The 23,664-nt window shown below is 39.7% G+C and overlaps 18 non-coding genes across 18 annotated transcripts; 9 read left to right on the top strand and 9 right to left on the bottom strand.

Moving 5' to 3' along the window:
• Nucleotides 1-2,040: 2,040 nt before the first annotated feature.
• LOC137408939 (5S ribosomal RNA) lies at nucleotides 2,041-2,159 on the bottom strand. The gene has a single exon (XR_010980189.1). It is a non-coding gene; the product is annotated as a 5S ribosomal RNA (ribosomal RNA).
• A 134-nt stretch (nucleotides 2,160-2,293) lies between these two features.
• LOC137409397 (5S ribosomal RNA) lies at nucleotides 2,294-2,412 on the top strand. The gene has a single exon (XR_010980619.1). It is a non-coding gene; the product is annotated as a 5S ribosomal RNA (ribosomal RNA).
• Nucleotides 2,413-4,552: 2,140 nt separating this feature from the next.
• On the bottom strand, nucleotides 4,553-4,671 carry LOC137408938 (5S ribosomal RNA). The gene has a single exon (XR_010980188.1). It is a non-coding gene; the product is annotated as a 5S ribosomal RNA (ribosomal RNA).
• Nucleotides 4,672-4,805: 134 nt separating this feature from the next.
• LOC137409396 (5S ribosomal RNA) lies at nucleotides 4,806-4,924 on the top strand. Its single transcript, XR_010980618.1, has one exon. It is a non-coding gene; the product is annotated as a 5S ribosomal RNA (ribosomal RNA).
• A 2,084-nt stretch (nucleotides 4,925-7,008) lies between these two features.
• On the bottom strand, nucleotides 7,009-7,127 carry LOC137408937 (5S ribosomal RNA). The gene has a single exon (XR_010980187.1). It is a non-coding gene; the product is annotated as a 5S ribosomal RNA (ribosomal RNA).
• A 134-nt stretch (nucleotides 7,128-7,261) lies between these two features.
• Nucleotides 7,262-7,380, top strand: LOC137409395 (5S ribosomal RNA). Its single transcript, XR_010980617.1, has one exon. It is a non-coding gene; the product is annotated as a 5S ribosomal RNA (ribosomal RNA).
• A 2,140-nt stretch (nucleotides 7,381-9,520) lies between these two features.
• Nucleotides 9,521-9,639, bottom strand: LOC137408936 (5S ribosomal RNA). The gene has a single exon (XR_010980186.1). It is a non-coding gene; the product is annotated as a 5S ribosomal RNA (ribosomal RNA).
• Nucleotides 9,640-9,773: 134 nt separating this feature from the next.
• On the top strand, nucleotides 9,774-9,892 carry LOC137409394 (5S ribosomal RNA). Its single transcript, XR_010980616.1, has one exon. It is a non-coding gene; the product is annotated as a 5S ribosomal RNA (ribosomal RNA).
• Nucleotides 9,893-12,047: 2,155 nt separating this feature from the next.
• LOC137408935 (5S ribosomal RNA) lies at nucleotides 12,048-12,166 on the bottom strand. The gene has a single exon (XR_010980185.1). It is a non-coding gene; the product is annotated as a 5S ribosomal RNA (ribosomal RNA).
• A 134-nt stretch (nucleotides 12,167-12,300) lies between these two features.
• On the top strand, nucleotides 12,301-12,419 carry LOC137409393 (5S ribosomal RNA). Its single transcript, XR_010980615.1, has one exon. It is a non-coding gene; the product is annotated as a 5S ribosomal RNA (ribosomal RNA).
• Nucleotides 12,420-14,575: 2,156 nt separating this feature from the next.
• On the bottom strand, nucleotides 14,576-14,694 carry LOC137408932 (5S ribosomal RNA). Its single transcript, XR_010980183.1, has one exon. It is a non-coding gene; the product is annotated as a 5S ribosomal RNA (ribosomal RNA).
• A 134-nt stretch (nucleotides 14,695-14,828) lies between these two features.
• Nucleotides 14,829-14,947, top strand: LOC137409392 (5S ribosomal RNA). Its single transcript, XR_010980614.1, has one exon. It is a non-coding gene; the product is annotated as a 5S ribosomal RNA (ribosomal RNA).
• A 2,100-nt stretch (nucleotides 14,948-17,047) lies between these two features.
• Nucleotides 17,048-17,166, bottom strand: LOC137408931 (5S ribosomal RNA). Its single transcript, XR_010980182.1, has one exon. It is a non-coding gene; the product is annotated as a 5S ribosomal RNA (ribosomal RNA).
• Nucleotides 17,167-17,300: 134 nt separating this feature from the next.
• On the top strand, nucleotides 17,301-17,419 carry LOC137409390 (5S ribosomal RNA). The gene has a single exon (XR_010980612.1). It is a non-coding gene; the product is annotated as a 5S ribosomal RNA (ribosomal RNA).
• Nucleotides 17,420-19,526: 2,107 nt separating this feature from the next.
• Nucleotides 19,527-19,645, bottom strand: LOC137408930 (5S ribosomal RNA). The gene has a single exon (XR_010980181.1). It is a non-coding gene; the product is annotated as a 5S ribosomal RNA (ribosomal RNA).
• A 135-nt stretch (nucleotides 19,646-19,780) lies between these two features.
• Nucleotides 19,781-19,899, top strand: LOC137409389 (5S ribosomal RNA). Its single transcript, XR_010980611.1, has one exon. It is a non-coding gene; the product is annotated as a 5S ribosomal RNA (ribosomal RNA).
• A 2,106-nt stretch (nucleotides 19,900-22,005) lies between these two features.
• LOC137408929 (5S ribosomal RNA) lies at nucleotides 22,006-22,124 on the bottom strand. The gene has a single exon (XR_010980180.1). It is a non-coding gene; the product is annotated as a 5S ribosomal RNA (ribosomal RNA).
• A 135-nt stretch (nucleotides 22,125-22,259) lies between these two features.
• On the top strand, nucleotides 22,260-22,378 carry LOC137409388 (5S ribosomal RNA). Its single transcript, XR_010980610.1, has one exon. It is a non-coding gene; the product is annotated as a 5S ribosomal RNA (ribosomal RNA).
• Nucleotides 22,379-23,664: the final 1,286 nt, after the last annotated feature.

Below are 23,664 nucleotides of genomic sequence, written 5' to 3'. Positions count from 1 at the left end.
CTCTTGATGTAAAATAAAAAATCATTTCCGCTTGAAAGTCTTTTAATTCGCTCTATCTCTTGATGTAAAATAAAAAATCATTTCCATTTAAAAGTCTTTTAATTCGCTCTATCTCTTGATTTAAAACAAAAAATCATTTCCATTTAAAAGTCTTTTAATTCGCTCTATCTTTTGATATAAAATAAAAAATCATTTCCATTTAAAAGTCTTTTAATTCGCTCTATCTTTTGATATAAAATAAAAAATCATTTCCATTTAAAAGTCTTTTAATTCGCTCTATCTTTTGATATAAAATAAAAAATCATTTCCATTCAAAGGTTTTAGCCGAAACTGGATAATATGAATATTATTAGTACTTGATGCTATCCGGCTAGCTTCAATCTCCTCATCTTCACCAGCCATGCGCCGCTGCTACCCGTGTATTTTAAAGAGGATATAATTTCGATTCGTTTTCATTTTGCGCGGCGTAATAGCTCAAGAAACTCGCGTTAAGATTTCCTTTTAATTGCGCAACTCGTATGTCGGCGTTACGAGTTTACCTAAAAGCTAAAATAAATAACTAAACGAAACTCGACTCGGCCTTTCGCCGCAAAATACGCATTCTCGTAATGTAAACTCGAGCGATCGTCTTCGGTCGTGATGAAACAAAACCGTACTCGCGGATGCGTAAAAGTCTAAAAGGTAAATTGTGTCAAAAAGTTTCGAAACGAATTACAAACCGGAACGTGGAATCTACGTTACGACGGCAACTAAGTTCGGTGATGAGCGCGGGCCAGCGCGTAGCTAAGGTTGCTCCATCAGTTTTTATCTTTGCGGAATTATCTCTAGCGAAAAGCCTACTTTCGCGTAAGGTCATTTCCACGCGATTATAATTATTTAAAAGGAAAATATTTACCGTAGTTTTCAAAATGCTGACGAAATAATCTAAAGCGCGTGAAGCGGCGGTAACGAGCCTGCAACCTTCGTACGAATCGGCGAGATCTTGAACGCTATGCGTTTAGCCAATGAGTGAACGAGTCGAATATTATCGAGCGCGAACAACTACGCCGTCGAAGTATGAGAGTACACACGACTCCTAATTTGCACAATATCAACGATTCGTTTGAGCCGGGAATATTCGTTACGCAATGGCAAAGTTTTAAGCTATGCGTTCGAAGTAACTCGATAGCTTTTCATAGCTAATGAGCGAGCTGGACGAATAACCGGCAGCGCGATTGACCGCTCTTTCAAATATTGAGAGAGCGAACGAATCCTAGTTTACATGGTACGCATGAATGTTTCGTTGCAGCGCGATTAACCGCTCTTTCAGATGTTGAGAGAGCAAACGAATCCTAATTTACACGTGTATATAGTAGACGTACTACGATTGTTTCGTTAGGAGTTGAAGCTACTCGCGCGGCGGTCGAACGCGAGCGTACTCGTTTGGAGGCTATTACACCATTTCTAAAGCATCGCTTTATTTGGTTCGACGTGAACATCTTTTTAACACACCTGTTCGCGTAAGTAAAAGCTTTCTATGTAGGGCTGTTTTCTTTCGAACTCGTAGATGAGAAGAACAAGCCAAAGAACGGCGCTTACTACTCACCTGTCTTTACACGCGTAGACATTAGATAGCCGGTAAACTAATAAGATCTACGATAGCGCGTCACTTTATGTCGAGAAAAAGTAACAAACTTCCTTTAAAAGAGATTTCTTCGGATTAAAAGTGAGAATATGTTATTTTTATGTTGAGATCGGACGCTGCAACAGTTTTCGTTATACACGAGTAGAGTACATCCTTCGACTACAAAAAGTGTCGCGCTTTAATTGATCACGCTTGCCAGAAGGGTTTTGACGCGGAAATGCAGCAGCAAAGTTATATATACTGTTACACACTACACGTACGTAGTACATAGTACATAGTACATAGTACATAGTATATGTATATATATATAACGCATACGTAGTACATGTTCATGTACATGAACATGTACATGTACATGTAGATGAAGATAGCGCGAAGATCGCGATGAAGATAGCAAGATGTAAAAATAAATAAAAAGTCTACAGCACCCGGTATTCCCAGGCGGTCACCCATCCAAGTACTAACCGGGCTCGACGTTGCTTAGCTTCAGTGATCGGACGAGAACTGGCGTTTTCAACGTGATATGGCCGTAGACACTGATGCGCTCTTCGAGACACGCTATTAACGCAGAGTTATAATAATGCTCACCAAGCCGTGACTATATTGTCCAATGGGCGTTCGCTGATTATTGCCACGTTTCTCATTAGCGTCTGTTGAAGCTTACTAAATGTCTACGGCCATATCACGTTGAAAACGCCAGTTCTCGTCCGATCACTGAAGCTAAGCAACGTCGAGCCCGGTTAGTACTTGGATGGGTGACCGCCTGGGAATACCGGGTGCTGTAGACCTTTAGTTTTTATCAAAATTATACTAATTTAGAATTTTCAAGCTTCTTTAATTCACTCTATCTCTTGATATAGAATAAAAAATCATTTCCGCTTGAAAGTCTTTTAATTCGCTCTATCTCTTGATGTAAAATAAAAAATCATTTCCGCTTGAAAGTCTTTTAATTCGCTCTATCTCTTGATGTAAAATAAAAAATCATTTCCATTTAAAAGTCTTTTAATTCGCTCTATCTCTTGATTTAAAACAAAAAATCATTTCCATTTAAAAGTCTTTTAATTCGCTCTATCTTTTGATATAAAATAAAAAATCATTTCCATTTAAAAGTCTTTTAATTCGCTCTATCTTTTGATATAAAATAAAAAATCATTTCCATTTAAAAGTCTTTTAATTCGCTCTATCTTTTGATATAAAATAAAAAATCATTTCCATTCAAAGGTTTTAGCCGAAACTGGATAATATGAATATTATTAGTACTTGATGCTATCCGGCTAGCTTCAATCTCCTCATCTTCACCAGCCATGCGCCGCTGCTACCCGTGTATTTTAAAGAGGATATAATTTCGATTCGTTTTCATTTTGCGCGGCGTAATAGCTCAAGAAACTCGCGTTAAGATTTCTTTTTAATTGCGCAACTCGTATGTCGGCGTTACGAGTTTACCTAAAAGCTAAAATAAATAACTAAACGAAACTCGACTCGGCCTTTCGCCGCAAAATACGCATTCTCGTAATGTAAACTCGAGCGATCGTCTTCGGTCGTGATGAAACAAAACCGTACTCGCGGATGCGTAAAAGTCTAAAAGGTAAATTGTGTCAAAAAGTTTCGAAACGAATTACAAACCGGAACGTGGAATCTACGTTACGACGGCAACTAAGTTCGGTGATGAGCGCGGGCCAGCGCGTAGCTAAGGTTGCTCCATCAGTTTTTATCTTTGCGGAATTATCTCTAGCGAAAAGCCTACTTTCGCGTAAGGTCATTTCCACGCGATTATAATTATTTAAAAGGAAAATATTTACCGTAGTTTTCAAAATGCTGACGAAATAATCTAAAGCGCGTGAAGCGGCGGTAACGAGCCTGCAACCTTCGTACGAATCGGCGAGATCTTGAACGCTATGCGTTTAGCCAATGAGTGAACGAGTCGAATATTATCGAGCGCGAACAACTACGCCGTCGAAGTATGAGAGTACACACGACTCCTAATTTGCACAATATCAACGATTCGTTTGAGCCGGGAATATTCGTTACGCAATGGCAAAGTTTTAAGCTATGCGTTCGAAGTAACTCGATAGCTTTTCATAGCTAATGAGCGAGCTGGACGAATAACCGGCAGCGCGATTGACCGCTCTTTCAAATATTGAGAGAGCGAACGAATCCTAGTTTACATGGTACGCATGAATGTTTTGTTGCAGCGCGATTAACCGCTCTTTCAGATGTTGAGAGAGCAAACGAATCCTAATTTACACGTGTATATAGTAGACGTACTACGATTGTTTCGTTAGGAGTTGAAGCTACTCGCGCGGCGGTCGAACGCGAGCGTACTCGTTTGGAGGCTATTACACCATTTCTAAAGCATCGCTTTATTTGGTTCGACGTGAACATCTTTTTAACACACCTGTTCGCGTAAGTAAAAGCTTTCTATGTAGGGCTGTTTTCTTTCGAACTCGTAGATGAGAAGAACAAGCCAAAGAACGGCGCTTACTACTCACCTGTCTTTACACGCGTAGACATTAGATAGCCGGTAAACTAATAAGATCTACGATAGCGCGTCACTTTATGTCGAGAAAAAGTAACAAACTTCCTTTAAAAGAGATTTCTTCGGATTAAAAGTGAGAATATGTTATTTTTATGTTGAGATCGGACGCTGCAACAGTTTTCGTTATACACGAGTAGAGTACATCCTTCGACTACAAAAAGTGTCGCGCTTTAATTGATCACGCTTGCCAGAAGGGTTTTGACGCGGAAATGCAGCAGCAAAGTTATATATACTGTTACACACTACACGTACGTAGTACATAGTACATAGTATATGTATATATATAACGCATACGTAGTACATGTTCATGTACATGAACATGTACATGTACATGTAGATGAAGATAGCGCGAAGATCGCGATGAAGATAGCAAGATGTAAAAATAAATAAAAAGTCTACAGCACCCGGTATTCCCAGGCGGTCACCCATCCAAGTACTAACCGGGCTCGACGTTGCTTAGCTTCAGTGATCGGACGAGAACTGGCGTTTTCAACGTGATATGGCCGTAGACACTGATGCGCTCTTCGAGACACGCTATTAACGCAGAGTTATAATAATGCTCACCAAGCCGTGACTATATTGTCCAATGGGCGTTCGCTGATTATTGCCACGTTTCTCATTAGCGTCTGTTGAAGCTTACTAAATGTCTACGGCCATATCACGTTGAAAACGCCAGTTCTCGTCCGATCACTGAAGCTAAGCAACGTCGAGCCCGGTTAGTACTTGGATGGGTGACCGCCTGGGAATACCGGGTGCTGTAGACCTTTAGTTTTTATCAAAATTATACTAATTTAGAATTTTCAAGCTTCTTTAATTCACTCTATCTCTTGATATAGAATAAAAAATCATTTCCGCTTGAAAGTCTTTTAATTCGCTCTATCTCTTGATGTAAAATAAAAAATCATTTCCGCTTGAAAGTCTTTTAATTCGCTCTATCTCTTGATGTAAAATAAAAAATCATTTCCATTTAAAAGTCTTTTAATTCGCTCTATCTCTTGATTTAAAACAAAAAATCATTTCCATTTAAAAGTCTTTTAATTCGCTCTATCTTTTGATATAAAATAAAAAATCATTTCCATTTAAAAGTCTTTTAATTCGCTCTATCTTTTGATATAAAATAAAAAATCATTTCCATTCAAAGGTTTTAGCCGAAACTGGATAATATGAATATTATTAGTACTTGATGCTATCCGGCTAGCTTCAATCTCCTCATCTTCACCAGCCATGCGCCGCTGCTACCCGTGTATTTTAAAGAGGATATAATTTCGATTCGTTTTCATTTTGCGCGGCGTAATAGCTCAAGAAACTCGCGTTAAGATTTCTTTTTAATTGCGCAACTCGTATGTCGGCGTTACGAGTTTACCTAAAAGCTAAAATAAATAACTAAACGAAACTCGACTCGGCCTTTCGCCGCAAAATACGCATTCTCGTAATGTAAACTCGAGCGATCGTCTTCGGTCGTGATGAAACAAAACCGTACTCGCGGATGCGTAAAAGTCTAAAAGGTAAATTGTGTCAAAAAGTTTCGAAACGAATTACAAACCGGAACGTGGAATCTACGTTACGACGGCAACTAAGTTCGGTGATGAGCGCGGGCCAGCGCGTAGCTAAGGTTGCTCCATCAGTTTTTATCTTTGCGGAATTATCTCTAGCGAAAAGCCTACTTTCGCGTAAGGTCATTTCCACGCGATTATAATTATTTAAAAGGAAAATATTTACCGTAGTTTTCAAAATGCTGACGAAATAATCTAAAGCGCGTGAAGCGGCGGTAACGAGCCTGCAACCTTCGTACGAATCGGCGAGATCTTGAACGCTATGCGTTTAGCCAATGAGTGAACGAGTCGAATATTATCGAGCGCGAACAACTACGCCGTCGAAGTATGAGAGTACACACGACTCCTAATTTGCACAATATCAACGATTCGTTTGAGCCGGGAATATTCGTTACGCAATGGCAAAGTTTTAAGCTATGCGTTCGAAGTAACTCGATAGCTTTTCATAGCTAATGAGCGAGCTGGACGAATAACCGGCAGCGCGATTGACCGCTCTTTCAAATATTGAGAGAGCGAACGAATCCTAGTTTACATGGTACGCATGAATGTTTTGTTGCAGCGCGATTAACCGCTCTTTCAGATGTTGAGAGAGCAAACGAATCCTAATTTACACGTGTATATAGTAGACGTACTACGATTGTTTCGTTAGGAGTTGAAGCTACTCGCGCGGCGGTCGAACGCGAGCGTACTCGTTTGGAGGCTATTACACCATTTCTAAAGCATCGCTTTATTTGGTTCGACGTGAACATCTTTTTAACACACCTGTTCGCGTAAGTAAAAGCTTTCTATGTAGGGCTGTTTTCTTTCGAACTCGTAGATGAGAAGAACAAGCCAAAGAACGGCGCTTACTACTCACCTGTCTTTACACGCGTAGACATTAGATAGCCGGTAAACTAATAAGATCTACGATAGCGCGTCACTTTATGTCGAGAAAAAGTAACAAACTTCCTTTAAAAGAGATTTCTTCGGATTAAAAGTGAGAATATGTTATTTTTATGTTGAGATCGGACGCTGCAACAGTTTTCGTTATACACGAGTAGAGTACATCCTTCGACTACAAAAAGTGTCGCGCTTTAATTGATCACGCTTGCCAGAAGGGTTTTGACGCGGAAATGCAGCAGCAAAGTTATATATACTGTTACACACTACACGTACGTAGTACATAGTACATAGTATATGTATATATATAACGCATACGTAGTACATGTTCATGTACATGAACATGTACATGTACATGTAGATGAAGATAGCGCGAAGATCGCGATGAAGATAGCAAGATGTAAAAATAAATAAAAAGTCTACAGCACCCGGTATTCCCAGGCGGTCACCCATCCAAGTACTAACCGGGCTCGACGTTGCTTAGCTTCAGTGATCGGACGAGAACTGGCGTTTTCAACGTGATATGGCCGTAGACACTGATGCGCTCTTCGAGACACGCTATTAACGCAGAGTTATAATAATGCTCACCAAGCCGTGACTATATTGTCCAATGGGCGTTCGCTGATTATTGCCACGTTTCTCATTAGCGTCTGTTGAAGCTTACTAAATGTCTACGGCCATATCACGTTGAAAACGCCAGTTCTCGTCCGATCACTGAAGCTAAGCAACGTCGAGCCCGGTTAGTACTTGGATGGGTGACCGCCTGGGAATACCGGGTGCTGTAGACCTTTAGTTTTTATCAAAATTATACTAATTTAGAATTTTCAAGCTTCTTTAATTCACTCTATCTCTTGATATAGAATAAAAAATCATTTCCGCTTGAAAGTCTTTTAATTCGCTCTATCTCTTGATGTAAAATAAAAAATCATTTCCGCTTGAAAGTCTTTTAATTCGCTCTATCTCTTGATGTAAAATAAAAAATCATTTCCATTTAAAAGTCTTTTAATTCGCTCTATCTCTTGATTTAAAACAAAAAATCATTTCCATTTAAAAGTCTTTTAATTCGCTCTATCTTTTGATATAAAATAAAAAATCATTTCCATTTAAAAGTCTTTTAATTCGCTCTATCTTTTGATATAAAATAAAAAATCATTTCCATTTAAAAGTCTTTTAATTCGCTCTATCTTTTGATATAAAATAAAAAATCATTTCCATTCAAAGGTTTTAGCCGAAACTGGATAATATGAATATTATTAGTACTTGATGCTATCCGGCTAGCTTCAATCTCCTCATCTTCACCAGCCATGCGCCGCTGCTACCCGTGTATTTTAAAGAGGATATAATTTCGATTCGTTTTCATTTTGCGCGGCGTAATAGCTCAAGAAACTCGCGTTAAGATTTCCTTTTAATTGCGCAACTCGTATGTCGGCGTTACGAGTTTACCTAAAAGCTAAAATAAATAACTAAACGAAACTCGACTCGGCCTTTCGCCGCAAAATACGCATTCTCGTAATGTAAACTCGAGCGATCGTCTTCGGTCGTGATGAAACAAAACCGTACTCGCGGATGCGTAAAAGTCTAAAAGGTAAATTGTGTCAAAAAGTTTCGAAACGAATTACAAACCGGAACGTGGAATCTACGTTACGACGGCAACTAAGTTCGGTGATGAGCGCGGGCCAGCGCGTAGCTAAGGTTGCTCCATCAGTTTTTATCTTTGCGGAATTATCTCTAGCGAAAAGCCTACTTTCGCGTAAGGTCATTTCCACGCGATTATAATTATTTAAAAGGAAAATATTTACCGTAGTTTTCAAAATGCTGACGAAATAATCTAAAGCGCGTGAAGCGGCGGTAACGAGCCTGCAACCTTCGTACGAATCGGCGAGATCTTGAACGCTATGCGTTTAGCCAATGAGTGAACGAGTCGAATATTATCGAGCGCGAACAACTACGCCGTCGAAGTATGAGAGTACACACGACTCCTAATTTGCACAATATCAACGATTCGTTTGAGCCGGGAATATTCGTTACGCAATGGCAAAGTTTTAAGCTATGCGTTCGAAGTAACTCGATAGCTTTTCATAGCTAATGAGCGAGCTGGACGAATAACCGGCAGCGCGATTGACCGCTCTTTCAAATATTGAGAGAGCGAACGAATCCTAGTTTACATGGTACGCATGAATGTTTCGTTGCAGCGCGATTAACCGCTCTTTCAGATGTTGAGAGAGCAAACGAATCCTAATTTACACATGTATATAGTAGACGTACTACGATTGTTTCGTTAGGAGTTGAAGCTACTCGCGCGGCGGTCGAACGCGAGCGTACTCGTTTGGAGGCTATTACACCATTTCTAAAGCATCGCTTTATTTGGTTCGACGTGAACATCTTTTTAACACACCTGTTCGCGTAAGTAAAAGCTTTCTATGTAGGGCTGTTTTCTTTCGAACTCGTAGATGAGAAGAACAAGCCAAAGAACGGCGCTTACTACTCACCTGTCTTTACACGCGTAGACATTAGATAGCCGGTAAACTAATAAGATCTACGATAGCGCGTCACTTTATGTCGAGAAAAAGTAACAAACTTCCTTTAAAAGAGATTTCTTCGGATTAAAAGTGAGAATATGTTATTTTTATGTTGAGATCGGACGCTGCAACAGTTTTCGTTATACACGAGTAGAGTACATCCTTCGACTACAAAAAGTGTCGCGCTTTAATTGATCACGCTTGCCAGAAGGGTTTTGACGCGGAAATGCAGCAGCAAAGTTATATATACTGTTACACACTACACGTACGTAGTACATAGTACATAGTATATGTATATATATAACGCATACGTAGTACATGTTCATGTACATGAACATGTACATGTACATGTAGATGAAGATAGCGCGAAGATCGCGATGAAGATAGCAAGATGTAAAAATAAATAAAAAGTCTACAGCACCCGGTATTCCCAGGCGGTCACCCATCCAAGTACTAACCGGGCTCGACGTTGCTTAGCTTCAGTGATCGGACGAGAACTGGCGTTTTCAACGTGATATGGCCGTAGACACTGATGCGCTCTTCGAGACACGCTATTAACGCAGAGTTATAATAATGCTCACCAAGCCGTGACTATATTGTCCAATGGGCGTTCGCTGATTATTGCCACGTTTCTCATTAGCGTCTGTTGAAGCTTACTAAATGTCTACGGCCATATCACGTTGAAAACGCCAGTTCTCGTCCGATCACTGAAGCTAAGCAACGTCGAGCCCGGTTAGTACTTGGATGGGTGACCGCCTGGGAATACCGGGTGCTGTAGACCTTTAGTTTTTATCAAAATTATACTAATTTAGAATTTTCAAGCTTCTTTAATTCACTCTATCTCTTGATATAGAATAAAAAATCATTTCCGCTTGAAAGTCTTTTAATTCGCTCTATCTCTTGATGTAAAATAAAAAATCATTTCCGCTTGAAAGTCTTTTAATTCGCTCTATCTCTTGATGTAAAATAAAAAATCATTTCCATTTAAAAGTCTTTTAATTCGCTCTATCTCTTGATTTAAAACAAAAAATCATTTCCATTTAAAAGTCTTTTAATTCGCTCTATCTTTTGATATAAAATAAAAAATCATTTCCATTTAAAAGTCTTTTAATTCGCTCTATCTTTTGATATAAAATAAAAAATCATTTCCATTTAAAAGTCTTTTAATTCGCTCTATCTTTTGATATAAAATAAAAAATCATTTCCATTCAAAGGTTTTAGCCGAAACTGGATAATATGAATATTATTAGTACTTGATGCTATCCGGCTAGCTTCAATCTCCTCATCTTCACCAGCCATGCGCCGCTGCTACCCGTGTATTTTAAAGAGGATATAATTTCGATTCGTTTTCATTTTGCGCGGCGTAATAGCTCAAGAAACTCGCGTTAAGATTTCCTTTTAATTGCGCAACTCGTATGTCGGCGTTACGAGTTTACCTAAAAGCTAAAATAAATAACTAAACGAAACTCGACTCGGCCTTTCGCCGCAAAATACGCATTCTCGTAATGTAAACTCGAGCGATCGTCTTCGGTCGTGATGAAACAAAACCGTACTCGCGGATGCGTAAAAGTCTAAAAGGTAAATTGTGTCAAAAAGTTTCGAAACGAATTACAAACCGGAACGTGGAATCTACGTTACGACGGCAACTAAGTTCGGTGATGAGCGCGGGCCAGCGCGTAGCTAAGGTTGCTCCATCAGTTTTTATCTTTGCGGAATTATCTCTAGCGAAAAGCCTACTTTCGCGTAAGGTCATTTCCACGCGATTATAATTATTTAAAAGGAAAATATTTACCGTAGTTTTCAAAATGCTGACGAAATAATCTAAAGCGCGTGAAGCGGCGGTAACGAGCCTGCAACCTTCGTACGAATCGGCGAGATCTTGAACGCTATGCGTTTAGCCAATGAGTGAACGAGTCGAATATTATCGAGCGCGAACAACTACGCCGTCGAAGTATGAGAGTACACACGACTCCTAATTTGCACAATATCAACGATTCGTTTGAGCCGGGAATATTCGTTACGCAATGGCAAAGTTTTAAGCTATGCGTTCGAAGTAACTCGATAGCTTTTCATAGCTAATGAGCGAGCTGGACGAATAACCGGCAGCGCGATTGACCGCTCTTTCAAATATTGAGAGAGCGAACGAATCCTAGTTTACATGGTACGCATGAATGTTTCGTTGCAGCGCGATTAACCGCTCTTTCAGATGTTGAGAGAGCAAACGAATCCTAATTTACACGTGTATATAGTAGACGTACTACGATTGTTTCGTTAGGAGTTGAAGCTACTCGCGCGGCGGTCGAACGCGAGCGTACTCGTTTGGAGGCTATTACACCATTTCTAAAGCATCGCTTTATTTGGTTCGACGTGAACATCTTTTTAACACACCTGTTCGCGTAAGTAAAAGCTTTCTATGTAGGGCTGTTTTCTTTCGAACTCGTAGATGAGAAGAACAAGCCAAAGAACGGCGCTTACTACTCACCTGTCTTTACACGCGTAGACATTAGATAGCCGGTAAACTAATAAGATCTACGATAGCGCGTCACTTTATGTCGAGAAAAAGTAACAAACTTCCTTTAAAAGAGATTTCTTCGGATTAAAAGTGAGAATATGTTATTTTTATGTTGAGATCGGACGCTGCAACAGTTTTCGTTATACACGAGTAGAGTACATCCTTCGACTACAAAAAGTGTCGCGCTTTAATTGATCACGCTTGCCAGAAGGGTTTTGACGCGGAAATGCAGCAGCAAAGTTATATATACTGTTACACACTACACGTACGTAGTACATAGTACATAGTACATAGTATATGTATATATATATAACGCATACGTAGTACATGTTCATGCTCATGAACATGTACATGTACATGTACATGTAGATGAAGATAGCGCGAAGATCGCGATGAAGATAGCAAGATGTAAAAATAAATAAAAAGTCTACAGCACCCGGTATTCCCAGGCGGTCACCCATCCAAGTACTAACCGGGCTCGACGTTGCTTAGCTTCAGTGATCGGACGAGAACTGGCGTTTTCAACGTGATATGGCCGTAGACACTGATGCGCTCTTCGAGACACGCTATTAACGCAGAGTTATAATAATGCTCACCAAGCCGTGACTATATTGTCCAATGGGCGTTCGCTGATTATTGCCACGTTTCTCATTAGCGTCTGTTGAAGCTTACTAAATGTCTACGGCCATATCACGTTGAAAACGCCAGTTCTCGTCCGATCACTGAAGCTAAGCAACGTCGAGCCCGGTTAGTACTTGGATGGGTGACCGCCTGGGAATACCGGGTGCTGTAGACCTTTAGTTTTTATCAAAATTATACTAATTTAGAATTTTCAAGCTTCTTTAATTCACTCTATCTCTTGATATAGAATAAAAAATCATTTCCGCTTGAAAGTCTTTTAATTCGCTCTATCTCTTGATGTAAAATAAAAAATCATTTCCGCTTGAAAGTCTTTTAATTCGCTCTATCTCTTGATGTAAAATAAAAAATCATTTCCATTTAAAAGTCTTTTAATTCGCTCTATCTCTTGATTTAAAACAAAAAATCATTTCCATTTAAAAGTCTTTTAATTCGCTCTATCTTTTGATATAAAATAAAAAATCATTTCCATTTAAAAGTCTTTTAATTCGCTCTATCTTTTGATATAAAATAAAAAATCATTTCCATTTAAAAGTCTTTTAATTCGCTCTATCTTTTGATATAAAATAAAAAATCATTTCCATTCAAAGGTTTTAGCCGAAACTGGATAATATGAATATTATTAGTACTTGATGCTATCCGGCTAGCTTCAATCTCCTCATCTTCACCAGCCATGCGCCGCTGCTACCCGTGTATTTTAAAGAGGATATAATTTCGATTCGTTTTCATTTTGCGCGGCGTAATAGCTCAAGAAACTCGCGTTAAGATTTCCTTTTAATTGCGCAACTCGTATGTCGGCGTTACGAGTTTACCTAAAAGCTAAAATAAATAACTAAACGAAACTCGACTCGGCCTTTCGCCGCAAAATACGCATTCTCGTAATGTAAACTCGAGCGATCGTCTTCGGTCGTGATGAAACAAAACCGTACTCGCGGATGCGTAAAAGTCTAAAAGGTAAATTGTGTCAAAAAGTTTCGAAACGAATTACAAACCGGAACGTGGAATCTACGTTACGACGGCAACTAAGTTCGGTGATGAGCGCGGGCCAGCGCGTAGCTAAGGTTGCTCCATCAGTTTTTATCTTTGCGGAATTATCTCTAGCGAAAAGCCTACTTTCGCGTAAGGTCATTTCCACGCGATTATAATTATTTAAAAGGAAAATATTTACCGTAGTTTTCAAAATGCTGACGAAATAATCTAAAGCGCGTGAAGCGGCGGTAACGAGCCTGCAACCTTCGTACGAATCGGCGAGATCTTGAACGCTATGCGTTTAGCCAATGAGTGAACGAGTCGAATATTATCGAGCGCGAACAACTACGCCGTCGAAGTATGAGAGTACACACGACTCCTAATTTGCACAATATCAACGATTCGTTTGAGCCGGGAATATTCGTTACGCAATGGCAAAGTTTTAAGCTATGCGTTCGAAGTAACTCGATAGCTTTTCATAGCTAATGAGCGAGCTGGACGAATAACCGGCAGCGCGATTGACCGCTCTTTCAAATATTGAGAGAGCGAACGAATCCTAGTTTACATGGTACGCATGAATGTTTCGTTGCAGCGCGATTAACCGCTCTTTCAGATGTTGAGAGAGCAAACGAATCCTAATTTACACGTGTATATAGTAGACGTACTACGATTGTTTCGTTAGGAGTTGAAGCTACTCGCGCGGCGGTCGAACGCGAGCGTACTCGTTTGGAGGCTATTACACCATTTCTAAAGCATCGCTTTATTTGGTTCGACGTGAACATCTTTTTAACACACCTGTTCGCGTAAGTAAAAGCTTTCTATGTAGGGCTGTTTTCTTTCGAACTCGTAGATGAGAAGAACAAGCCAAAGAACGGCGCTTACTACTCACCTGTCTTTACACGCGTAGACATTAGATAGCCGGTAAACTAATAAGATCTACGATAGCGCGTCACTTTATGTCGAGAAAAAGTAACAAACTTCCTTTAAAAGAGATTTCTTCGGATTAAAAGTGAGAATATGTTATTTTTATGTTGAGATCGGACGCTGCAACAGTTTTCGTTATACACGAGTAGAGTACATCCTTCGACTACAAAAAGTGTCGCGCTTTAATTGATCACGCTTGCCAGAAGGGTTTTGACGCGGAAATGCAGCAGCAAAGTTATATATACTGTTACACACTACACGTACGTAGTACATAGTACATAGTACATAGTACATAGTATATGTATATATATATAACGCATACGTAGTACATGTTCATGCTCATGAACATGTACATGTACATGTAGATGAAGATAGCGCGAAGATCGCGATGAAGATAGCAAGATGTAAAAATAAATAAAAAGTCTACAGCACCCGGTATTCCCAGGCGGTCACCCATCCAAGTACTAACCGGGCTCGACGTTGCTTAGCTTCAGTGATCGGACGAGAACTGGCGTTTTCAACGTGATATGGCCGTAGACACTGATGCGCTCTTCGAGACACGCTATTAACGCAGAGTTATAATAATGCTCACCAAGCCGTGACTATATTGTCCAATGGGCGTTCGCTGATTATTGCCACGTTTCTCATTAGCGTCTGTTGAAGCTTACTAAATGTCTACGGCCATATCACGTTGAAAACGCCAGTTCTCGTCCGATCACTGAAGCTAAGCAACGTCGAGCCCGGTTAGTACTTGGATGGGTGACCGCCTGGGAATACCGGGTGCTGTAGACCTTTAGTTTTTATCAAAATTATACTAATTTAGAATTTTCAAGCTTCTTTAATTCACTCTATCTCTTGATATAGAATAAAAAATCATTTCCGCTTGAAAGTCTTTTAATTCGCTCTATCTCTTGATGTAAAATAAAAAATCATTTCCGCTTGAAAGTCTTTTAATTCGCTCTATCTCTTGATGTAAAATAAAAAATCATTTCCATTTAAAAGTCTTTTAATTCGCTCTATCTCTTGATTTAAAACAAAAAATCATTTCCATTTAAAAGTCTTTTAATTCGCTCTATCTTTTGATATAAAATAAAAAATCATTTCCATTTAAAAGTCTTTTAATTCGCTCTATCTTTTGATATAAAATAAAAAATCATTTCCATTCAAAGGTTTTAGCCGAAACTGGATAATATGAATATTATTAGTACTTGATGCTATCCGGCTAGCTTCAATCTCCTCATCTTCACCAGCCATGCGCCGCTGCTACCCGTGTATTTTAAAGAGGATATAATTTCGATTCGTTTTCATTTTGCGCGGCGTAATAGCTCAAGAAACTCGCGTTAAGATTTCCTTTTAATTGCGCAACTCGTATGTCGGCGTTACGAGTTTACCTAAAAGCTAAAATAAATAACTAAACGAAACTCGACTCGGCCTTTCGCCGCAAAATACGCATTCTCGTAATGTAAACTCGAGCGATCGTCTTCGGTCGTGATGAAACAAAACCGTACTCGCGGATGCGTAAAAGTCTAAAAGGTAAATTGTGTCAAAAAGTTTCGAAACGAATTACAAACCGGAACGTGGAATCTACGTTACGACGGCAACTAAGTTTGGTGATGAGCGCGGGCCAGCGCGTAGCTAAGGTTGCTCCATCAGTTTTTATCTTTGCGGAATTATCTCTAGCGAAAAGCCTACTTTCGCGTAAGGTCATTTCCACGCGATTATAATTATTTAAAAGGAAAATATTTACCGTAGTTTTCAAAATGCTGACGAAATAATCTAAAGCGCGTGAAGCGGCGGTAACGAGCCTGCAACCTTCGTACGAATCGGCGAGATCTTGAACGCTATGCGTTTAGCCAATGAGTGAACGAGTCGAATATTATCGAGCGCGAACAACTACGCCGTCGAAGTATGAGAGTACACACGACTCCTAATTTGCACAATATCAACGATTCGTTTGAGCCGGGAATATTCGTTACGCAATGGCAAAGTTTTAAGCTATGCGTTCGAAGTAACTCGATAGCTTTTCATAGCTAATGAGCGAGCTGGACGAATAACCGGCAGCGCGATTGACCGCTCTTTCAAATATTGAGAGAGCGAACGAATCCTAGTTTACATGGTACGCATGAATGTTTCGTTGCAGCGCGATTAACCGCTCTTTCAGATGTTGAGAGAGCAAACGAATCCTAATTTACACGTGTATATAGTAGACGTACTACGATTGTTTCGTTAGGAGTTGAAGCTACTCGCGCGGCGGTCGAACGCGAGCGTACTCGTTTGGAGGCTATTACACCATTTCTAAAGCATCGCTTTATTTGGTTCGACGTGAACATCTTTTTAACACACCTGTTCGCGTAAGTAAAAGCTTTCTATGTAGGGCTGTTTTCTTTCGAACTCGTAGATGAGAAGAACAAGCCAAAGAACGGCGCTTACTACTCACCTGTCTTTACACGCGTAGACATTAGATAGCCGGTAAACTAATAAGATCTACGATAGCGCGTCACTTTATGTCGAGAAAAAGTAACAAACTTCCTTTAAAAGAGATTTCTTCGGATTAAAAGTGAGAATATGTTATTTTTATGTTGAGATCGGACGCTGCAACAGTTTTCGTTATACACGAGTAGAGTACATCCTTCGACTACAAAAAGTGTCGCGCTTTAATTGATCACGCTTGCCAGAAGGGTTTTGACGCGGAAATGCAGCAGCAAAGTTATATATACTGTTACACACTACACGTACGTAGTACATAGTACATAGTACATAGTACATAGTATATGTATATATATATAACGCATACGTAGTACATGTTCATGCTCATGAACATGTACATGTACATGTAGATGAAGATAGCGCGAAGATCGCGATGAAGATAGCAAGATGTAAAAATAAATAAAAAGTCTACAGCACCCGGTATTCCCAGGCGGTCACCCATCCAAGTACTAACCGGGCTCGACGTTGCTTAGCTTCAGTGATCGGACGAGAACTGGCGTTTTCAACGTGATATGGCCGTAGACACTGATGCGCTCTTCGAGACACGCTATTAACGCAGAGTTATAATAATGCTCACCAAGCCGTGACTATATTGTCCAATGGGCGTTCGCTGATTATTGCCACGTTTCTCATTAGCGTCTGTTGAAGCTTACTAAATGTCTACGGCCATATCACGTTGAAAACGCCAGTTCTCGTCCGATCACTGAAGCTAAGCAACGTCGAGCCCGGTTAGTACTTGGATGGGTGACCGCCTGGGAATACCGGGTGCTGTAGACCTTTAGTTTTTATCAAAATTATACTAATTTAGAATTTTCAAGCTTCTTTAATTCACTCTATCTCTTGATATAGAATAAAAAATCATTTCCGCTTGAAAGTCTTTTAATTCGCTCTATCTCTTGATGTAAAATAAAAAATCATTTCCGCTTGAAAGTCTTTTAATTCGCTCTATCTCTTGATGTAAAATAAAAAATCATTTCCATTTAAAAGTCTTTTAATTCGCTCTATCTCTTGATTTAAAACAAAAAATCATTTCCATTTAAAAGTCTTTTAATTCGCTCTATCTTTTGATATAAAATAAAAAATCATTTCCATTTAAAAGTCTTTTAATTCGCTCTATCTTTTGATATAAAATAAAAAATCATTTCCATTCAAAGGTTTTAGCCGAAACTGGATAATATGAATATTATTAGTACTTGATGCTATCCGGCTAGCTTCAATCTCCTCATCTTCACCAGCCATGCGCCGCTGCTACCCGTGTATTTTAAAGAGGATATAATTTCGATTCGTTTTCATTTTGCGCGGCGTAATAGCTCAAGAAACTCGCGTTAAGATTTCCTTTTAATTGCGCAACTCGTATGTCGGCGTTACGAGTTTACCTAAAAGCTAAAATAAATAACTAAACGAAACTCGACTCGGCCTTTCGCCGCAAAATACGCATTCTCGTAATGTAAACTCGAGCGATCGTCTTCGGTCGTGATGAAACAAAACCGTACTCGCGGATGCGTAAAAGTCTAAAAGGTAAATTGTGTCAAAAAGTTTCGAAACGAATTACAAACCGGAACGTGGAATCTACGTTACGACGGCAACTAAGTTCGGTGATGAGCGCGGGCCAGCGCGTAGCTAAGGTTGCTCCATCAGTTTTTATCTTTGCGGAATTATCTCTAGCGAAAAGCCTACTTTCGCGTAAGGTCATTTCCACGCGATTATAATTATTTAAAAGGAAAATATTTACCGTAGTTTTCAAAATGCTGACGAAATAATCTAAAGCGCGTGAAGCGGCGGTAACGAGCCTGCAACCTTCGTACGAATCGGCGAGATCTTGAACGCTATGCGTTTAGCCAATGAGTGAACGAGTCGAATATTATCGAGCGCGAACAACTACGCCGTCGAAGTATGAGAGTACACACGACTCCTAATTTGCACAATATCAACGATTCGTTTGAGCCGGGAATATTCGTTACGCAATGGCAAAGTTTTAAGCTATGCGTTCGAAGTAACTCGATAGCTTTTCATAGCTAATGAGCGAGCTGGACGAATAACCGGCAGCGCGATTGACCGCTCTTTCAAATATTGAGAGAGCGAACGAATCCTAGTTTACATGGTACGCATGAATGTTTCGTTGCAGCGCGATTAACCGCTCTTTCAGATGTTGAGAGAGCAAACGAATCCTAATTTACACGTGTATATAGTAGACGTACTACGATTGTTTCGTTAGGAGTTGAAGCTACTCGCGCGGCGGTCGAACGCGAGCGTACTCGTTTGGAGGCTATTACACCATTTCTAAAGCATCGCTTTATTTGGTTCGACGTGAACATCTTTTTAACACACCTGTTCGCGTAAGTAAAAGCTTTCTATGTAGGGCTGTTTTCTTTCGAACTCGTAGATGAGAAGAACAAGCCAAAGAACGGCGCTTACTACTCACCTGTCTTTACACGCGTAGACATTAGATAGCCGGTAAACTAATAAGATCTACGATAGCGCGTCACTTTATGTCGAGAAAAAGTAACAAACTTCCTTTAAAAGAGATTTCTTCGGATTAAAAGTGAGAATATGTTATTTTTATGTTGAGATCGGACGCTGCAACAGTTTTCGTTATACACGAGTAGAGTACATCCTTCGACTACAAAAAGTGTCGCGCTTTAATTTATCACGCTTGCCAGAAGGGTTTTGACGCGGAAATGCAGCAGCAAAGTTATATATACTGTTACACACTACACGTACGTAGTACATAGTACATAGTACATAGTACATAGTACATAGTATATGTATATATATATAACGCATACGTAGTACATGTTCATGTACATGAACATGTACATGTACATGTAGATGAAGATAGCGCGAAGATCGCGATGAAGATAGCAAGATGTAAAAATAAATAAAAAGTCTACAGCACCCGGTATTCCCAGGCGGTCACCCATCCAAGTACTAACCGGGCTCGACGTTGCTTAGCTTCAGTGATCGGACGAGAACTGGCGTTTTCAACGTGATATGGCCGTAGACACTGATGCGCTCTTCGAGACACGCTATTAACGCAGAGTTATAATAATGCTCACCAAGCCGTGACTATATTGTCCAATGGGCGTTCGCTGATTATTGCCACGTTTCTCATTTAGTGTCTGTTGAAGCTTACTAAATGTCTACGGCCATATCACGTTGAAAACGCCAGTTCTCGTCCGATCACTGAAGCTAAGCAACGTCGAGCCCGGTTAGTACTTGGATGGGTGACCGCCTGGGAATACCGGGTGCTGTAGACCTTTAGTTTTTATCAAAATTATACTAATTTAGAATTTTCAAGCTTCTTTAATTCACTCTATCTCTTGATATAGAATAAAAAATCATTTCCGCTTGAAAGTCTTTTAATTCGCTCTATCTCTTGATGTAAAATAAAAAATCATTTCCGCTTGAAAGTCTTTTAATTCGCTCTATCTCTTGATGTAAAATAAAAAATCATTTCCATTTAAAAGTCTTTTAATTCGCTCTATCTCTTGATTTAAAACAAAAAATCATTTCCATTTAAAAGTCTTTTAATTCGCTCTATCTTTTGATATAAAATAAAAAATCATTTCCATTTAAAAGTCTTTTAATTCGCTCTATCTTTTGATATAAAATAAAAAATCATTTCCATTCAAAGGTTTTAGCCGAAACTGGATAATATGAATATTATTAGTACTTGATGCTATCCGGCTAGCTTCAATCTCCTCATCTTCACCAGCCATGCGCCGCTGCTACCCGTGTATTTTAAAGAGGATATAATTTCGATTCGTTTTCATTTTGCGCGGCGTAATAGCTCAAGAAACTCGCGTTAAGATTTCCTTTTAATTGCGCAACTCGTATGTCGGCGTTACGAGTTTACCTAAAAGCTAAAATAAATAACTAAACGAAACTCGACTCGGCCTTTCGCCGCAAAATACGCATTCTCGTAATGTAAACTCGAGCGATCGTCTTCGATCGTGATGAAACAAAACCGTACTCGCGGATGCGTAAAAGTCTAAAAGGTAAATTGTGTCAAAAAGTTTCGAAACGAATTACAAACCGGAACGTGGAATCTACGTTACGACGGCAACTAAGTTCGGTGATGAGCGCGGGCCAGCGCGTAGCTAAGGTTGCTCCATCAGTTTTTATCTTTGCGGAATTATCTCTAGCGAAAAGCCTACTTTCGCGTAAGGTCATTTCCACGCGATTATAATTATTTAAAAGGAAAATATTTACCGTAGTTTTCAAAATGCTGACGAAATAATCTAAAGCGCGTGAAGCGGCGGTAACGAGCCTGCAACCTTCGTACGAATCGGCGAGATCTTGAACGCTATGCGTTTAGCCAATGAGTGAACGAGTCGAATATTATCGAGCGCGAACAACCACGCCGTCGAAGTATGAGAGTACACACGACTCCTAATTTGCACAATATCAACGATTCGTTTGAGCCGGGAATATTCGTTACGCAATGGCAAAGTTTTAAGCTATGCGTTCGAAGTAACTCGATAGCTTTTCATAGCTAATGAGCGAGCTGGACGAATAACCGGCAGCGCGATTGACCGCTCTTTCAAATATTGAGAGAGCGAACGAATCCTAGTTTACATGGTACGCATGAATGTTTCGTTGCAGCGCGATTAACCGCTCTTTCAGATGTTGAGAGAGCAAACGAATCCTAATTTACACGTGTATATAGTAGACGTACTACGATTGTTTCGTTAGGAGTTGAAGCTACTCGTGCGGCGGTCGAACGCGAGCGTACTCGTTTGGAGGCTATTACACCATTTCTAAAGCATCGCTTTATTTGGTTCGACGTGAACATCTTTTTAACACACCTGTTCGCGTAAGTAAAAGCTTTCTATGTAGGGCTGTTTTCTTTCGAACTCGTAGATGAGAAGAACAAGCCAAAGAACGGCGCTTACTACTCACCTGTCTTTACACGCGTAGACATTAGATAGCCGGTAAACTAATAAGATCTACGATAGCGCGTCACTTTATGTCGAGAAAAAGTAACAAACTTCCTTTAAAAGAGATTTCTTCGGATTAAAAGTGAGAATATGTTATTTTTATGTTGAGATCGGACGCTGCAACAGTTTTCGTTATACACGAGTAGAGTACATCCTTCGACTACAAAAAGTGTCGCGCTTTAATTGATCACGCTTGCCAGAAGGGTTTTGACGCGGAAATGCAGCAGCAAAGTTATATATACTGTTACACACTACACGTACGTAGTACATAGTACATAGTACATAGTACATAGTATATGTATATATATATAACGCATACGTAGTACATGTTCATGTACATGAACATGTACATGTACATGTACATGTAGATGAAGATAGCGCGAAGATCGCGATGAAGATAGCAAGATGTAAAAATAAATAAAAAGTCTACAGCACCCGGTATTCCCAGGCGGTCACCCATCCAAGTACTAACCGGGCTCGACGTTGCTTAGCTTCAGTGATCGGACGAGAACTGGCGTTTTCAACGTGATATGGCCGTAGACACTGATGCGCTCTTCGAGACACGCTATTAACGCAGAGTTATAATAATGCTCACCAAGCCGTGACTATATTGTCCAATGGGCGTTCGCTGATTATTGCCACGTTTCTCATTTAGCGTCTGTTGAAGCTTACTAAATGTCTACGGCCATATCACGTTGAAAACGCCAGTTCTCGTCCGATCACTGAAGCTAAGCAACGTCGAGCCCGGTTAGTACTTGGATGGGTGACCGCCTGGGAATACCGGGTGCTGTAGACCTTTAGTTTTTATCAAAATTATACTAATTTAGAATTTTCAAGCTTCTTTAATTCACTCTATCTCTTGATATAGAATAAAAAATCATTTCCGCTTGAAAGTCTTTTAATTCGCTCTATCTCTTGATGTAAAATAAAAAATCATTTCCGCTTGAAAGTCTTTTAATTCGCTCTATCTCTTGATGTAAAATAAAAAATCATTTCCATTTAAAAGTCTTTTAATTCGCTCTATCTCTTGATTTAAAACAAAAAATCATTTCCATTTAAAAGTCTTTTAATTCGCTCTATCTTTTGATATAAAATAAAAAATCATTTCCATTTAAAAGTCTTTTAATTCGCTCTATCTTTTGATATAAAATAAAAAATCATTTCCATTTAAAAGTCTTTTAATTCGCTCTATCTTTTGATATAAAATAAAAAATCATTTCCATTCAAAGGTTTTAGCCGAAACTGGATAATATGAATATTATTAGTACTTGATGCTATCCGGCTAGCTTCAATCTCCTCATCTTCACCAGCCATGCGCCGCTGCTACCCGTGTATTTTAAAGAGGATATAATTTCGATTCGTTTTCATTTTGCGCGGCGTAATAGCTCAAGAAACTCGCGTTAAGATTTCCTTTTAATTGCGCAACTCGTATGTCGGCGTTACGAGTTTACCTAAAAGCTAAAATAAATAACTAAACGAAACTCGACTCGGCCTTTCGCCGCAAAATACGCATTCTCGTAATGTAAACTCGAGCGATCGTCTTCGGTCGTGATGAAACAAAACCGTACTCGCGGATGCGTAAAAGTCTAAAAGGTAAATTGTGTCAAAAAGTTTCGAAACGAATTACAAACCGGAACGTGGAATCTACGTTACGACGGCAACTAAGTTCGGTGATGAGCGCGGGCCAGCGCGTAGCTAAGGTTGCTCCATCAGTTTTTATCTTTGCGGAATTATCTCTAGCGAAAAGCCTACTTTCGCGTAAGGTCATTTCCACGCGATTATAATTATTTAAAAGGAAAATATTTACCGTAGTTTTCAAAATGCTGACGAAATAATCTAAAGCGCGTGAAGCGGCGGTAACGAGCCTGCAACCTTCGTACGAATCGGCGAGATCTTGAACGCTATGCGTTTAGCCAATGAGTGAACGAGTCGAATATTATCGAGCGCGAACAACTACGCCGTCGAAGTATGAGAGTACACACGACTCCTAATTTGCACAATATCAACGATTCGTTTGAGCCGGGAATATTCGTTACGCAATGGCAAAGTTTTAAGCTATGCGTTCGAAGTAACTCGATAGCT

Source organism: Watersipora subatra, chromosome 11 (assembly GCF_963576615.1).
Source record: "Watersipora subatra chromosome 11, tzWatSuba1.1, whole genome shotgun sequence".
In the NCBI taxonomy this organism is placed as follows: Eukaryota; Metazoa; Bryozoa; class Gymnolaemata; order Cheilostomatida; family Watersiporidae; genus Watersipora; species Watersipora subatra.
This window is presented reverse-complemented; position numbering and strand designations above follow the sequence as displayed.